The following is an 18446-nucleotide window of genomic DNA, read 5'->3' on the forward strand; positions in this document are numbered from 1 at the left end:
AATCGTAGGAACAATATCTGCACTTCTCAGAAGAGCTCCTATGCTTATAATGGTGCAGAATCAACATTTGCTGCCAAGAAGAGAACACAAACAGGAACACAGTGTTTGAATATATTTGTCCCCCTGCGTGGCCATGTATGTTGTACAATGGTGGGCAGTGTGTGTAACCTGCATTACTGTGTCAGACCTTCGGCCTACCAGTCCTTCAGAGGCACGGCCAGTTTATTGCTCTCCTGATTCCTGTATGGGATCTTTTTTTTTAAGTCACCAGTAAAGCTGACGCACATCCATCCATAATCAGGGAATCCTTACTTACTACTGGCATTGCTTCAACCTTAGGGGCCTTCCAGCCACGCAAGTCAGTTTGTACAGACAGCTCAGGGGGTAACTGCACCTGCTGCAGAGATCTACATTTAGCCTGCAAGTCCTGGGATACACCTTGTGTGTCTCTGCAGCGATATATGTTTAATATGCAGGCTACAAGTTGAAACCGAAATGAGCCGACGTGCCTTCCAGTTATCCAGCAGTCCTTTAATGGAATTCAATAGCACATTAATGCTGATGCTGCCATCCCTTTAAAAGGATTATATGTTAGTAATCATCATAGCCTAAATACATGTACTGGGACAAAAGCAACATGTCACAGCAATGTTACCACATTTAAGGAGAGTAAGTGTATGTGGCACATTCTGCTGGTAGAGGAGGTGAACCTGCAACACAACCTGCGCCACCTAACAACATGGAATGCATCCCATTATGCTCCATCTACCAACAGACAATGCATCACATTCTGCTCATTTTGATGTCCCCCAGCCGTAGATGCTCTGGCCAATCAGATTAACAACCACTGTGTTTATCTTATTGCACACGTTAGCCATTTAGATTGGAGGAAACGCCTGTGTTTTGTGCAGTTTTGGTGGGTGGGCTGTGCAAAGAGTCAAAATTGACACAAATGCGGTGGTACGCCCAGCATGTGCCTCTTCCAACCCTTGAGATGAATGGGATTTCCAGATCAGGGATATACTTTTAAAAGGCACAGCAGCGGCACTTGTGAATAGAATCCCTCTAGTCTTTCCGAGACAGTTCTGCATGTTTCAACTGGGGTTTTAGTCTTTTAATGGGCAACAGTCTAATGTCTCAGCAGAAATGCTGCAACCATAATTGTAACAGGGCAGTGCTAACCATTGTGAGCTGGGCTGCTGCTGTACCTAAAAGGGTCGTGTGTGTTTTCTTGAGACATGTGTAACCTTTAATAGTGTATTATTGCTTTCAGGATCAGCATAGAGCCCCGAATGGCTATGGAATATGAAATCCACTGCGAGGCCCCTAAGGCAAGTATATTTTGTGTTGTATTATATTTAAAATCAAACATGTAAATAAAAAAAATAAACAAAAAGAATGAGACACACACTGCACCGTGACCTGGGAGAATACCACTAAGCCTGGCTAGTCTGGTCTACCAATCCCCCCCCCCCTTATGCAGACCCTCTAGAGATCACACCTGGTCCCCCACCCATGCCCAGCCCTCCCACAACCCACTTGTTTCAGACATCTCCAACTCCTACTGCTCGCAACACGCACTGATCAGTGGTGGTGGGCCACGTTTTACCAATGCCTAAGCTCCCCGGGCACCCGCGCCCATCGCCTTAAACCAGGCAGCGGCGCTAGCCCTTTATTGCTATGTGTATTTTTGTACGACGAGATGCAGGAATGAGGCAAGGGGTGCTGATAAACAGAGACCCAGAAGAATGGGAGACTACCTGCATGCAGTGCATTAACCCACTGCACTGTAATCAGCCTGCAACGTTTTTATACTTAACAGTGTGCAAATGGAGCAGAGGCTGTGCCCCTCATCCACCACCTGCACTCACGGCCTTGAGGTGCTGCATGTGTGCAGAGACAGTTTAGGGGCCACTTGGACTTACCGTAAAAGAACGGTAGTAGGTAAACTGAGCCTGCTGATATCTCTCAGGAGGTCGAGTTGCAGCAGTCAGAGTCTCACTCCTGCCACGATGCACACGCAGTCAGTCTCTCAGGACTCGGAGCACGTGCCGCTGCCTGGCTTGCTTCTCCAATCTCCTTGGTTCTGGAAGCTGCCTGAGGCTGCGCAGCAGTACACTGCGCACTCAAGGCAATTGCAGTATGTTGTTCCCCCGCCTGGGCACGCTCCAAATGCGCAGGCACAGTGGGAGGGGCACGCATGAGCGAGCAGAGTTCTTGTTTTACCTGCTGCTGCAGTCTGCAGACAGTCTGAAGTTTGCACGCATCACTGCACAGGCTACCGCTGCAGACTGTATTTTACACACTGCAGAGAGAGACACAAACTGGGGGAGGGGGGAATAAATGCCATTGTATCCCCCCCACTTAAAATTGTGGGAGGAGATTTGTCCCCTCTGTCCCCCCCCCCCCATGGGGTCAGTGGGAGATTTCCTCTGTGATGTTTTAGCATCTCTCTGGCTGCACTTGTACAGGGAGACTATCGATTCTTCTGTTTGGGCTCCTGTAGAATGGGCCACCAAATTGGTATCAGTTTCAAAGGCTGAAGAAAAATTACTAAACTAAGGGACACAACATGCCTTCGTTAGAAGGGGTGTTTAGCTCAATAATAAGGTCTTCTAGTTTTGTGAAACTTAATTGGTTGGCCTTTCTCAATTGTTTTTACTGGGATATGTGACATTTTAGGAGGAAGCAGGTCTGTGATGATAGGGAAAAAAGTGAGCCAAGTGGCTAAATCATGACACGGATTCCCTAAGCAATACGGTCAAGCTTCAGAACACAATGGGGTCCAAGCAATGGTTATTATGCAATGTGAGCACCTGAACACTGAAAATATTATCAGTGTGCTGAATCCATCACATTAGCATAACATGTAGAAGATGCAAGTATTGAAATATCATGCAAGGCAATTAAAGCCAAGAATATGAGTGGTATTAGCACTATTACAAATAGGATTGATAAAACAAAGCTGTGCTGCGCTGGAAGGAGGTGGCAGTCACTAATGTGCGCTCTAACCGTCTGGTTTGTGGAGGGGTTTGGAGTGGAGTTCCTTAGTTCAGCGCTCTCTCAGCCCAAGGGTCACATTGTTGACCACGGCTGGAAAGACTCAAAGCATAACTATCAAGGCTTGCATTCCGGGTAGTTCTGCACAGACCAGGGAAGTGAGCACCGGGCCGAGGTCTCACTGTGGTACCAGGGCGTGCAGTGAACACAAGGTACAGAGGAGAGTTTGGCCATCAGGAGACAATGCAGGGATTCTCCAAATAATCCACGGTCACAGGTCTTCCACCAAACCACTATACATACTACTAGTAACTGGAGCACACCCCCCATATTTACGTGAAAGTGAAATAATGGTCCCAAATTCCAATCACAGGTTTGCATCCAGGCCATCATGCTGGTTACCACCTAGTCAGTGGTGGTTGCCACAGTCAAACATTGCAGGCTTCTTGCGGGCAAACGCTCAGGCTCTGGTTTCACTCCAACTTCGAGACATTCCAGTTGCACTGTCAAGATCTTGTTTCGACTTGCACTGCCTATGGAAATCCAGGATTGCAAGTCAAACCCATGCACCCATATGCATGTCACACACCTACTGCCCATAGGATATAAAGTCCTGCTGCAGTTCTTGGCTTTAGAAGGGATTGCTGGCAGGCTCTAGATCAAAGCCATGTTGGGCTCCTGGAATTGATGAAAAGGCTACCCCCAACCAGAGTGGGCTCCTTAAAGCCACCTGAGCGAGGGTGCTGCGAGGGGAGAAAAAAAAATCAATAAAAAGGTGCAACCTCTGCACTCTGGATCTATGGGTGAAAATCAGGGGCAACAGCCTAAATCAGTTTTAGATATCAGCGATCAGCAGGGGTTGAGAACATGACACGAGGCAGGCAATTTCAGAAAAATGACTGGGTGCTTCTGCAGAGCTTCAGCTTTGAACATCCAGTCTCCGAGCCTGCTGCATCCATTTGCTCTCCTGGATTGAGGCCGTCCAACTTGCCTTCAGCCCTGCCTCTGCTGGTGGGCTCCTTTTGTCCTAACGCTCCTCTCCTGGAGTGATCCTTCTGTGGATCCCAGATTAGCCCCTCCAACCTGTGACCAGCCGGTCACCTGACTTCTCCATGTGAAACACAGGGCTTCACTATTTAATATCACTTCCTTAGGTGCCCTCTTTCAAATGGCATCTACTGCTAAGGGCCTTAAAACATTGCGTTTGCTCCTGTTTGACACAATAATGCTACTACAGCTACACAGGTTCCACTGTCCCTCCCTCATGGCTCCCCAACTCTCACTCACAGCAGCTTCCTTTTCATTCTTCACAGGCCATTTTGGCAAATCGAAAGTATTCACCCCTACTCCCCAGGGGGAGCACCACCCACTGTGACGCTAGGGCGGTAAGCCCACTCTGCAAGACCCTCCATAGGGGTCTGGGCAAGTGGGACTTCACTGGGAGTGACACCCCTCGAGGGGACAAGGACTCTTTCCCCATGAGGAACTCCCTATACCAACAACATCTGCTTACATTGAATTATCTTCCAATACAAGTCAAATGTCTTTTCTATTGAATTCACGTAAAATGAGGAAATCTGAAGCCAAACTGAATACCCATTTGCATTCTGACATACATGTAATGAAGGCTAATCGATTGAGAGAAGAGAGCCATACGCAGGGGAAGCCCTCTTATGTCACTACGCCTTGGAGGGGCGGATCAGTGAGGAACCGTGGAGCCCACGGTTGTCAGCAAAGGAGCGAACGCCAGCCCGAGAACGCCGGAAGACTGGTGTTGCAAGCAGGGCTGAATCCGCTGGCAGGACGGAGTCCAGGAGACCGTCTATTGTGGTGGTGTGAGTATGGGAGATCTGTGGTGGGTCTGGGGTCTGATGGACACTGATACCAACAGGAATGAGAAAAATGAAATCCCCCACCGGACGAGTGAAGCTCAACAGCCTGAGTCGAACAGACGCTCAGAGCGACTCCGCAGTGGAGTCAGGAAAACGACAGATGCGAAGCAAAACCGATTGGTCTCGACGCCATATCCCCGGAATCTAAACCCCGGGAATGAAGGTACTGGAGGAGAACGAGCGAGGGGGAGGCAACAGACGCTACAATCTAAATATGAACTGAAATCTAAGAAATAATGTGAAACCACAAGAGTGTGTACTGGCAGGAACCCAGGAAGTTGACCAGTGTCACATTTGTCAAACATGGGAACATTTTAGGAAAGGGCTGTGAAAGCCATTTGATATTAAGTTTAAGTACAAGGTCCAGCATTAGGAGAGAAAAAGAGGGATACACCAGTGGAAATGCCCCAGGAGTGGTGGAAGTACCAAGGTGAAAAGCAGGAGCAAGAGAAACCAAGTCCCAACAGAAGCAGGTACAAGGACTGCATACAACTGAAAACAAGAGGAAGAATCATAAGAGACTATATTCAGAAGGAAAGAAAGTAAGACTGAGAGTAGGGTCCTGAGGAGGTCTAGCAAATCAAACAAACTATTTACAGGAAATGTGTAATACAAGCTACAGGAGCTCATGAGAAACCTTGTGAGAGTTCACACTAATATTACTTATTGGCTGATTTTGAAAAACACAAAGATAAACTTTTCTTGTGGAGAAAACCATGGAGGAAAGGCATCACACCCAGCAGGCCAAACGGGAACATGCCAGAGAGAATACAAACTGTCAATCTTTAGTTATTACTTTTAGTGACAGGGCAAGGTAGAAGTAAGGTTTTGGACTGTGGACATTTCATTTTGGACTCTTACTGGCAGACGAGCACCCTTATTTAGCCCTGTTAGACAAGGACTATTTCCAATAGCAGTAGGGCAAGATATGCATTTTCACTTACTATTTAAATAAAAGCTTCATCATGTCTTTCATGCATCCAAATCCTTCTTCTGGTTCGTCAAACCACCTACTCACCCATTAGGCTTTGTGCACCTTGTCTACCCATCAGCAGCCTTCATTACATTATCTCATTTGCAATTCATTTATCACAGCTTAACTAGCTTCTCTCCCCTATGACGCCCCTATCCATTCACATTGGACTCCTGGCAATGTTGGGTACCTCTTTCCCATTCATGAAACCTTTTGAATGTATCTCGATCCCTCTTCATTTCCCGCTAACTCTCAATTCCTATGATCCCCATAGAGCTCCTAAATGCACACCATGCCTTTAACAAATCTCACATGGTGTTAGATTAATTCTTCTGGCTCAATCTACATTTCCTTTGCATAATCGAAACATGGATTCCTCACGCCAATACTGCCTCCTCCGTTTCTCCAACAACATCCCTCTCGAGCTACTCCCCCTCCCCTTGTCAGTCTGGCAGTGGTGGTGGGCCTGGTAGCCTCTATTGCTCTTTCTATACTGTAGTGCCTCAATCTCACTACTCTTCCTTTTTTCTCATCATTTAAATGCCATTACACTTCTTTTTCCAAAGCCTGTCCCTTCACCTTTTAGATTTATAGTGTCCTGCAGGCCCTCTATCCTTTTGTGAGGACTGGATTTCCTTTTCTTACTTCCACCAGTTCCATGTAATTTCACCAACTGAAAACACCTCGAAGTAATTTCTGTTGATGGTCCCCCCCAATTTCCCCCTTCCTCGCCCCAAACACCTCCACACACCCCTTTAGCCTTACCCCAAAATACACATATATAATTTTGAAGTAATAGCGTTAAAGTAAACTACTTCAAAGTTTTAGTTGTCGTCAAAACCACAGCCTACCCTTCCACCCGTTCTTTTTCTTCTTCTTGGTGATCTCATTCTTTGTCTCCTTAATAACCACGCATCTTTCTTTCTACCACAGCTTCACTCTTAAAATCCCATCCACTACTACTCCTTTCCCTCACATAAATCTCCTTCTTACTGCCACTTACGTCTGTCTCTGCAGACCTTTCCTCTGTTCATTTCTTATTATCCTTTTCTGTGGCTGCCCCCATTTCTTCCGATTCAGCTATTGCCCTCACCCAGCTTTACCTGCCACAATCTCCAATCCTTTGATGCCCCTGCCTTCACCTCTCTTCTCTTCCAGATTTTGCCACATAAACTGCCTCTGCTCTTCCCACTCTCAATTCTGGTTTTACTGCCATTTAACTCTACACCCTAATCGTGCCTTTTGTCTTTCCCATAACCCTCACTACGGCGTGCTGAACGTCACTGGAAAAAAAAAGGAAAAAAAAGAAAAATAATCAGACTCTTTGGGTGGCCTTGCTCTACTTTCCTCCCAACACTCTTCTAAAAATTCCTCCTTGATAACTGCAAAAACCATTACGCAACGTGGAAGTACTACGAAAGTACTGTTTGCCGTTTCTCCCCCCCGTCTCTTATTGACTGCTCCTGGTGATTTGCTATTGTCTGCAGAGCCTTTGTGAACCCACCCGGTTGAGCGAGAGTCAAGCTGATCCTGGGAGGATTCCATTAACTGTGGCACCACAAACGGCAAAACTGCTTTAAGAAACGCTCTTTGTTTCCCGTTGCTCCACCCCCTCAACCAGAGAGAGTGCGGTACAAATAGACCCGCACCTACGCACTCGCGCATGCACCGCGGAAGTACTACGGAAGTACTACGAAAGTACTACGAAAGTACTGTTTGCGGTGCGCGGCGCGGTGCCTGTGCGATTCGTTTTTGAGCTTCTGCTTAGATTGTCAAGGCGAGTGCTACTTGTAAATTAAATTCCTGTCTGCTCTCTTAGGAATTACTGGAGAAGGGGTTGTGTTTGAGTCATGCTAATCTATTGCTATAGTGCTCCTTTGTGCTTTGTAAGAAATGTGGCATATATACATGTTAAGAACCGGTATGCTTTTGCTTCCAAATATTTGGAGGGCAGCTCCCACAAGACATAACATAGAGGTATCTGAAAGTAAGACAGAAATTGCAGCTAATAATGCTGCGCTGACACGCTCAACCCCCAAAGTAATGTCTGGCTGTCGAAAGAGAGGCAGAAATAAAGATTCTGTCTACAATTCCACAGACATTAGAACCTTCAGTTTACCCACTGTAACTTCTAATAAATCCACTAATCCCCATGTGCCAACAACTAATAATGAAACAATAGGTGGTAATCCAGATAAAAATAGCATGACTGACGCAGTAATATCGGTACAATCGCAGGCTGTGGAAGACATAATAGAAATTACAGCTTGTGGTATATCCTTGTCTGACAGTACGGTGCTCAGAGGGGAATCTATGGCATATACAAGTGTCGTCATTGGCAATCGTTCTATCTCCCCTTCTGTTTCACACAGTTGAGCCACTGCCCATTGATTCAGCTCACTCGCAGAGTGAATCATCAAAACATGCTTTGCTAGAAAAATTATTTTCGCCAAATATCTCCGAAATCACGTATCGGAATCGTGTTGTGTCCTCTTCCTCTTTTTTAATTCCAACACCACGCAAACAAAATGACAAACAGCCCCAGCAAGAGTATGATGGCTTGCCCAAAGTGGTAGTCATGTCCTTTGAAGCCATGCAGACCACTATGAATACAATGGTCAAACTATTTGACACACTGAACGACAAAATAAAAGTGCAGAATGATTTACTTAATTCTGTACTAGCCTGGCAATCAAAATGTGATGCAACTCTGTTGCTGCGTGAGGTAGCAGCTAAAACTCACCACAAAAAAAGCAGAAAAGGTGAGAGTGCCGAAACAGCCATCTCTCCAAGAAAAGATTTGAATGGGCTTCCGAGCATAGTAACTAAATTGTGGACACCGCTGCTGACTTGCTTTCCCAACGTCATTATTGAGCACCATGCTAACATTCTGACCGCATCGGTCTTGTTGGAAAAACAGGGAAGCAAGACCACTACAAAAATAACAGAAAATGCAGTTTATACTATCTTCTCCAAAACTGATCACGCTGCAAGGCAACAAAGCTTAAAACAAGTGCCTAGCAAATTGACAAAGAAATCAAAAAACATTAAAGGCATGGTCTAGTAAAAAAATGTATTTAAAAAATAGATAGGCAACATAAGAAAAAATACTAGCATTCTCTTTTTTAAAACTTCCTATGTAAAATTTTGAGCTACTCAAGCTCAAAATTTGCAAAAGCAAGCATATGGGCGCATCCATTTTGTGAAATGGATGCCCTCCTGTGCTGGCTTTTGCTTTTGCGGCACTAATGAAGGAAAAGCCAGCCAGCTGTAGTAAACAAAAGCTACCGCTGGGTGGCTTTCCCTTCATTAATGCTGTACGCGGAGAACGGGGCCCGGAGACCAGAGCAGGAAAGCTGCAGCTGAATCTCGGTAAGTGCCATTTATTTTTTTTTAAAAATAAGCACTAGCTGCGGTTTTTTTCTAGGTTTTCCGGGCTGGAGGAGCCCGGAAAACGTAGAAATAAAACCGCAGCTTTAAAAACATTGTGATAATGTTTGCGGTCGCTTTTGAAGCGACCGCAAACATAAATACAACGTTATTGTGTTGGAAAACGCTGCGGTTTTTCTTTCCAAGTTTCTCAGGCTCCTCCGGCTCGGAGGAGCCTGAGAAACTCGGAAAGAAAAACCGCAGCGTTTTCCAACACAACCGCGTTGTGTTTCTGCCTGCTGTGGCTATCTCTTTGGGTCTCCGGTGCTCCCAGGGGAGCACCGGAAACCCAAAGTGAAAGCCACAGCAGGCAGAAACACAACACGGTTGTGTTTACATGCCGCGTAATGTTTCTACCTACAGATTTCCCATTTGGGGCTCTCGGGCTCCCCGTGGGGAGCCCGAGAGCCCCAAATGGGAAATGCTAAATGCTGCGTTTTGTCTGCCTAAATCTGCTTTCCCATTTGGGGCTCTGGGGCAGATTCAGGCAGAAACAACGCAGTTGTTTTCCGCAATGCCGCGTTGTTTCTGCCTGAATCTGCTTTCCCATTTGGGGCTCTCGGGCTCCCCGTGGGGAGCCCGAGAGCCCCAAATGGGAAAGAAGATTCAGGCAGAAACAACGCGGTTGTGTTGGAAAACGCTGCGTTTTTTCTTTCTGAGTTTCTCAGGCTCCTCCGAGCCGGAGGAGCCCGAGAAACTTGGAAAGAATAACCGCAGCGTTTTCCAACACAATAACGTTGTATTTATGTTTGCGGTTGCTTCAAAAGCGACCGCAAACATAAATACAACATTTTTAAAGCTGCGGTTTTGTTTCTAAGTTTTCCGGGCTCCTCCAGCCCGGAAAACTTAGAAAAAAAAACGCAGCTAGTGCTTATTTTTTTTTTTTTAAATAAATAGCACTTACCGAGATTCAGCTGCAACTTTCCTGCTCTGGTCTCCGGTCCCCGTCCTCCGCATACAGCACTAATGAAGGGAAAGCCACCCAGCGGTAGCTTTTGTTTACTACAGCTGGCTGGCTTTTCCTTCATTAGTGCCGCAAAAGCAACAGCCAGCACAGGAGGGCATCCATTTCACAAAACGGATGCGCCCATGTGCTTGCTTTTGCGAATTCTGAGCTTGAATAGCTCAATATTTTACATAGGAAGTTTTAAAAAAGAGAATGCTAGTATTTTTTTTATGTTGCCTATCTATTTTTTAAATAACATTTTTTACTAGACCATGCCTTTAAAGGAACTAACCAATCGATGACTGCTGCCTCTAAGCAGTTTATAAAGCACCTCAAAGTGCCAAGCTCTAGCTCTCAAATAGCCTCTACTGCAGTTTTATAAAAATACATACAGCTAGCACAAGCACGCAAACAAAAATCGAGTGTTGCTTCCTCCTCTAACACAACTGTGTCACCCTATGAACCATTGGATGATCTAATTAAAGTAGTTAATTCCCATTCAAGCATCAATAAAGATTTACCACCTAAAATGGTCACCAAAACTTCAACCTATGAATTGAATGTTAATTCGCTACATGACGACAAACAAAATGCCATCTCACGTCGAGAGGAGATCAGAAAAGCAGTTGATGCCTTTATGGCACAATGCTCGGCTCAAAGAGATCTGAAGGTACCAAAGTTTAACAGCAAACTTCCACTGTCCTCAACTCTGTGTGCGTGTCATAATAATGTGGAAAAAGCAAACAATTGTGACCTTAGGAATTCCCAAACGATGCCACCTAATTTGAACAAGACATCTAGTGTGGGAAAATCCTCTTCTGGTAAAGTCAAGGTAACGCACCTTTGTGATTCCCTCGACAAACAAGATAACACATTAAATAAGCAAATGAGATTGACTAATCAAAATGAAGGTCATGGGGCTGAATTTGCTCAATTGCTGAAATCACTGCTACCAGTAAAACCAAATGCTGAAGCAAGTAAGCCACCATCGATACTACTAAAGAAAAAACGAATATCAAATGATGTAATACAAACTAACCCCACTTATCATAACTTGGGTTCGTTGATTCTTGGTTGTCGCCCAGATCCCCATCCTCAAACTTTAAATCGACAAAGTATTTTGGAATTATTTTCTGATATTGATTCACTAGATGACATTATCAGTTCTGATATTGAACAAGTTGAATTTATTGCTCTGAATCATCGAAGTACAGCAAGATTATGGTTTTGATCAAGAGTCATCAAAACTCTTGTCTGGCAAGCGAAAGAAGTGTTGTTTTCAATGTTTTTTTTTGTAATCTGTGAACCAAAAGATGGCGTTGTGACAAATCCCTTAACAAAAGAGGGCACTAAAAAAAATGTGTTCTGGTGCCTAAATGATGATAACCATGAGTTTGAACATGATAAAAACCAGAAATGTCACTGCCAGTGTAAAGAAATCAAAAGTTAACTAGAGCACAAGGATGAGAGTGAAATAATATCTTTAGTCTCCTGGAATACCTGTGGTTTTCGTCATCCAATTGAAAACAAGAATGACAAACTCTCTAAATATAACATTGTGATGCTACAAGAGACTTGGATCACTAACTCAATTTTATGGGACAATCATGAACTCCATATTACCTCAGCTCTAAAAGGCCCTAAAGGCCGTCCGATGAGTGGCCTTCTTACTGCCACGAAAATTAGTGCTAATGTTTCTATCATACACAAATATTCTCCGAATTCTTATTCTCAATTGACCATTGTCTCAATCAACACTATCCTATATGCTCTGGTTAATCTTTACTGGAATACAATAAGAATTGATGATTTAGAATTTACCATCAATGTGTCAACTATGCTGGACTACATTACATCTGTTCCAAAAATAGCTCACACATTAATAGCCGGAGACCTAAATCTCCATTGTTTAACTAAGATAAAAGCTGTTGAACAAAAGAGAAGAACCATATGGAACCACATAATGGAAACAAGAGGTTTTTTTTATGTTGAATGGGTCTGGCCCCTTTGACTGCCCCCCTCTTTCAACCTGGTCTCAAAGAGGTTCTAGTGGTATTAATGATTACATATATGTGGAGAGTACACTATCCTCGTATCCATTTGAATTTGAAATAAAAAATATGATGAGCAGCGATCACAATATGCTTTGCCTACAATGGTCCTTACCACAATGACGACCACTGCTAACGAAAGAAAAATGGGGGTGCCCCGTAATTGCTAACAGCATCAATAGGGTACGTTGGACTGAACAATCCATTATACAGTTTGGTCTATCGCTCAAATCAGCTTTCGATAATCCAAACCTGCACCAGGCCCCCAGCTCTATTTATCATGAAATTTTACACGCTATGAGTCAACCAACTAACAGACAAAAACTACACAAGAATAGAAATCATGTGTCTGATCCCAAAATAAAGGAGAGGAAAGCACTCTTTCGGAAGGAAAAGCAGCAGGTGGGATTTCTACCGCTATGTATTGGTTATCAAACGCTTAAGCGCTTAAAGACAAACTACAAAAATGTGTTACGTCATTACAAAGCGCAAATGCTGCAAATTGATGGGGAACAAATGCTCGAATATCTAAAAGACAGAACAAAACTCGTATATGGAAGGCTATTAATGATTCGACCTCTTCCCAACAGCATTTTAAACAAATACAACATGTCTCTGAAGCGTCTTGGGTAGAATACTTTCAGAAAATTCTAGCGCCACCCGTCCAGAAAGGTCCAGTGCTAATTGACAAAAAATCTTCTCCCTTCTATCTCAACATAGATAGATCAGAGATATTGTATTACATTCAAACAATTAGTGCATCAAGAGCTCCAGGGCGTGACGGCCTATCAAACTATATATTTAAACAACATCCGGAACTATGGACAAACATCTTATTCTCCATTTTTTTGCAAATCAATATTTCCCAAACTATCCCTTGCTCTTGGAAACATTACATCATAGTTCCACTCTACAAAAAGGACAATCGCGAAAAACCAGAGAGTTACAGGCCGATAGCTCTTCTTGATGCCCCAGGAAAAATCTACACCCGAATTGTTCTGAAAGAACCAAATCTTTGGTTGAACACAGTTAATATGCGTGACCCATTTCAAACGGGGTTTGTGTCAGGACTTGGAACTACGCCAAACATGATAATACTTAATATGCTAAAAGCCAAATACCACAATCGGAATCAAAATCTATACATTGCTTTTGTTGATTTCCATTGTGCGTTTGATTCGGTTGATCGCAAACTGCTATTTTCTAAACTAAGTAAGTATGGATGTCCTCACTCACTACAAAGAATAATTGAAGATCTTCATTCTAATACAATGGTTCAAATCAGACTCACATTGGAAGGACACCTATCATAGAGTGTTCAATCAGAAAGAGGAGTTAAGCAAGGCTGTATTTTAGCCTCAACGCTCTTTATTCATTTTAGATTTGGGGAATGAATTTGACGACAGAGAGTGATGCTCCAAAACTGGGAACACAAATAATTAGGTGGATTCTCTATGCTGACAACCTGGTGCTTGTCTCAGACTCCAAGAGGCCTGCAGAATATGCTCAAGTGCTTAGAGAATTATAGTACAGCGAATAACTTAATAATCAATAGTGAAAAAACTGAGTGGTCATTTGTCAAAAGAACAAAAGCAAGAAAAATACAAGACATTGTAAATGGTCCTTAGGTAAGCAGTTTCTCAGTGCGGTTGACAACTACAAATATTTAGGCCTTTTTTTCTCAGGTAGTCCTGGACATCATCTTAAATCAGTCAATCTAAACGCAAAAATTCGAACATTGGCCTCCCAAGCATCCATTTTAATGCGCTAATATGGGAAGTTCACCACTAATCATGTATTACTGTTCTACAAACAAAAGGTAATACCTATAGTGTCAAATGGGGCTGAATCACAAATACCAAAATCAAGGAAACATTGGGATCGGTACGAAGGTCTCTTTTGGAAATCTGTTCTTAAACTACCAAAATGTGCACCGACCGCTTTGTTAAGATTAGAATTGGGAGCCAGCTCAATTTATTGTCATGTTATGTGGAAAATGTGCTGTTTCTTTAGGAAATGTATAGTGGGCGCATCTGAGAAAAACGTGTTAAACACCATAGCTCACTACTTATTAACATCATCTGACAAATTTCCAAACATGTGGTATAAATGTGTTTTAAATGCTCTAAATGAGGCTAATATCTCTTTGCAACTGCTAATTCTGAATCCCACAAAAGCCAAGGTAGCATTGCACCTTCAAGATTGGATCGAGACTCAAGACTTGTGTAAAGAATATGTGGATTATTCAACTCTAATATTCCGTCCAAACAAAATTGGAATAATGGAAAAATATTTACAAAAATGTCCCTCCAGTTTTGTCAGATCGCAAATGCTAAGAATACATTTAAATCTTTATCCTACAAATGAAATTCTGGCTAGACGTGGTAGTGTACAGAAGCAATATAGTTGGTGTCGCTTCTGTAAAAACAATGAGCAAATCGAGTCTCTAACTCATTTAGTGGTGTGCTGTCCGCTGAAAATTTTACAGCAAATATATTTAAAAAATGTATTACTTTATTGCTATCGCTCAGATGATGAAATTTGGGGGCATTTAATCAATAGTGAGCGCTCTGCAATGCATATTGCTTTGGTGAAATTTCTGTCCATCATCCTCTGAAAATGAAATTGTCGATAAAGAGTGTTAATTTTTATTATGCGTAAAAAAATCTTTTACATGTAAAATGAAGTTTTATTTTGAATTGATGAATAATGATGACTGTATACTAATGCTCATTTTTGTACTGAAAATTTGAAAGGTTGAATCTCAGCCAAAAAAAAAATAAAAAAATTACTTATATGATTTAATTCTCTCCTATTCTCTTCCACCCACTTCATCTGACCATTCTCTTATATCTCAATCTCCTGTGGACTTTGCCAATTTCTTCTCCAATAAAGTTGCACAACTACAGTCCTCGGTCTTATACAAATAAACTCCCTGTTCTCTGTACTACGTCCGTCTCCTCTTCTATGTCATCCTTACTACCCATCTCTGATTTTGATACCACTTTCTATCTCTCCCCAGCTCATTCTACTGCCTTGTCCTTTGACCCCCATCCCATCTTCTCTCATTCCAAATATGTATCCCCTCTTTACTCCCATTCCTAGCTACTCTTAACGCATCTCTTTCCTCCCCTATTTTTGGTCCCATTAAAACTCACTCTTACCTGCCCGTCATTCCAAACTTTATTCTTTTCTAATTCTCATTGATCTTTCTGCAGCTTTCTACACATTGACCACACTATTCTCTCTATTCTCAGATCACTGGGGTTCTCTGGCTCTGTTCTACAATGGTTCCATTCCCATCTATCCAATTGCTCATTTTGTATTTCCTGGCTGGTAAATGTTCCGCCACCTTTTCTTTATTGCATGCTGCATGGTGTCCTGCAAGGGTCTGTCCTGGTTCCCGTTCTCCTTTCCCTCTATACTGCTCAACTCATCTACTGTCTGCTGCTTCAGCCCATCTTCTCATTTCTACGCCAATGACACTCATATTTTTGTTTCTTTTTCCTCTATGTGTTTTCATGCTATCCAATCCTGGATGTGGGACCAAGCCTGATTGCCATACAGTCTTTCCCCTTTCTGTAATGGCTTGCAGACAGAAGAATAATGCTCAGGGGGTTTGCTAGAGTGATGCCAGAGGTTAAGATAATTCTAAACATTCCAGCCATCACCTCTTGTTTTGCTTTAGTCACCCTGAGTTGGACCGGTATGCCAAGACGTGGATACAGAGCATGCTGGGCCTAGAGACCCAAGCTACAGTACACGGATGATGCCCAATGAGGCCGTAACATGTTTGAGGTGGCTGGTCTTGCACAGTTCAAGTTGGACTGCCCCTTCTGGGGTGGGACCGTGCCTGATTTGCATAGGGTCTTCTCCATTTCTGTAATGGCTTGACACGCTAAAGAACAATGGTCTGGGTGATTGCCCAGAGTGATGCCAGAGAAAAGATTAATTCTAAACCTTCCAGCCATTACCTTGTTTGCTGCACGCACATATCCTGCATTTTAACGCCTCAAAAACTGAGATCCAGTTCTTCAAAGCTTCTTCTGTACCTTCACCTCTTGCCCCCGCCTCCATTATATCCTCCCCTCTCTCTCTTCTATGACATGTAATCTAGGAATGAGCTTTGACTCTTGTTTCTCCACACACATCTCTAACCGTGCTCGCTCTTGCCACCACCAACTTTACAGTATACACAAAGATCGTCCCTTTCTAGCCTTCCGTGCCACTAAGTTACTGATTTCCACTCGTATCCTCTCTCATCGAGACTACGGTTCTGCCCCGTTTATTGGAATTCTTACCTATCAGCTTTCCCCTGAGCTCAATCTTTAATAATGCTCTTCACACTCTCTGCCATCTCTCCCCATCTTGCGGTCACTAGCGCCCTGTCTTGGTTTTCATGAGAATCTCGTCTACTCTTTTCACCTTCTTTGTGTTGTCTTTAAATTTAAGCATGGTTTAGCTCCCCCTTATCTTTACTCAATCTCTCTATGTTCACCCCCCCGCTTTCTTCCCTCCCAAGCAGTTTCTTCTTTTAGTTCCTAAACCTCCACATGCCCAATCCTGTTTCCACCCCTTCTCCCTTCTAGCTTCTCTAACATCTAAACACTATTTCCCTGCCCCTCCATTTTAGGTATTCTACTCCTATTTTTGGCTCACATCTCAAAAATGTTCTCGCTTCTACCCACTAAATTTCTAATCTTTTCATAATGTGTGCTTCACATTTTTGCACCTTTTATCTTGTACAGTGCTTTGTCGACACTGCTTAATCAATAAAACACAAAAATGCAAATACATTATGATGGAGCTCCTCATGCAGCCCCTCGAGGAAACGCTTCCTTTTTTTGAAACTATGTTTCATTGAGTTTTACAAAAGAGAGAGTGCATCGTCTGCAAGAGCTCCACAATGACAAAGATTTTGTGAGCAAAAACGGGAGTCAAAATCACAACATGAAGGTCATCATATCTGCAGCACCACTATATACCCCCAATACTTCCAGCCTTGTGCAACCATTGACCTTTCTCCATTACACCTTTTACCTTTACCATTCCTATCTTACATCAACGAGGAGTATTTGTATAATGTTGATCTGAATACCACATTCGAATAATTTGCATTAAAAGTCAACTAAAGGAGAACATTTCTGTGTTGGGTGGGTGACTTAACAAGCATAGCAATTTGTTTTGGAGTGTCAAAATATCCAAAACTTTACACTATTGAATGCTCAAGTTGGGGCCATCTAGTGACTTCCAACATCTTGCCAAAACCAATTTTTCAGCAGTTGAATAAATGTGTGCCGAGAGTCGTAGTTCCTCCTGCTACAAAACACACCCTCCTCAACGTCTCCCAGGCATAATACCAGAGGGTTCAAATGCATTCTGTGATTGATTTTATTTTTACCAATTCCTCGTGAAGAGGGATGGTTATGAAACCATCTTTTAGTTTAGCATTTCCGCTGTACAATACCACCTATAACAACTGGTTTCTCTGATTTAGAACTATCTGGATGACCTATACGATTTGGACTATAGCTGTGCCAAGAGTCTGCGGTTATTTGGAGACCTAGTTCTTCCTCCCATTTAATTATATAGAGGAGCGTCTCATCCATTTCAGATGTATCCAACAGCTTGTAGAGCTTTCAATAATCTGCCTATTCTAATATCCTCCCCAAAGTTCAATTCAGGTGGCAACTGCGGACCCATCGCACATCTGTATGGCATCTTTCAATCCTAAATATAGATTTGAAGTGTTCAAAAGTCAGCTATTATTGTTATAAAGTTGGGAAAGTTTGTAAATTCCTTATGTGCCTATTATTTAAAAAAGCTATTCATCTTGTGTCCTGGTGTAAATTCAGGGTTCCCAAATGCTGGTGACGGTGGATCCAGTCTTGCCTTTTTGACCCACCTGAGCCATAAAATGTCAAATCATAAAATATCAAATCATAAACCTCAGCCACTCTAAAAAAGCATATTGCTGTTCAAGACCAACATGTTTCAATCACTACAATAACTTCAGGGGCAGAATAGTGTGGTGGTGAACAGAAAACCCCTCAAACAATGAGGATCGCAAAAATGAATATCAGATAGTCAATCCCACAATGTCTTATTTTAGACATGGGCTTGGGAGACAACCATTTATTGACTTGTCCATGACT

The 18446-nt window shown here is 43.0% G+C and overlaps 1 protein-coding gene across 1 annotated transcript in view; it reads right to left on the bottom strand.

Moving 5' to 3' along the window:
• The window catches only part of NR1I2 (nuclear receptor subfamily 1 group I member 2), an 812250-nt gene that overhangs the window by 18962 nt on the left and 774842 nt on the right, over positions 1 to 18446 (bottom strand). The gene's annotated exons all lie outside the window — the stretch shown is intronic.

This window comes from Ambystoma mexicanum, chromosome 7p (genome assembly GCF_040938575.1).
Source record: "Ambystoma mexicanum isolate Mex_15411 chromosome 7p, UKY_AmexF1_1, whole genome shotgun sequence".
Taxonomy (NCBI): Eukaryota; Metazoa; Chordata; class Amphibia; order Caudata; family Ambystomatidae; genus Ambystoma; species Ambystoma mexicanum.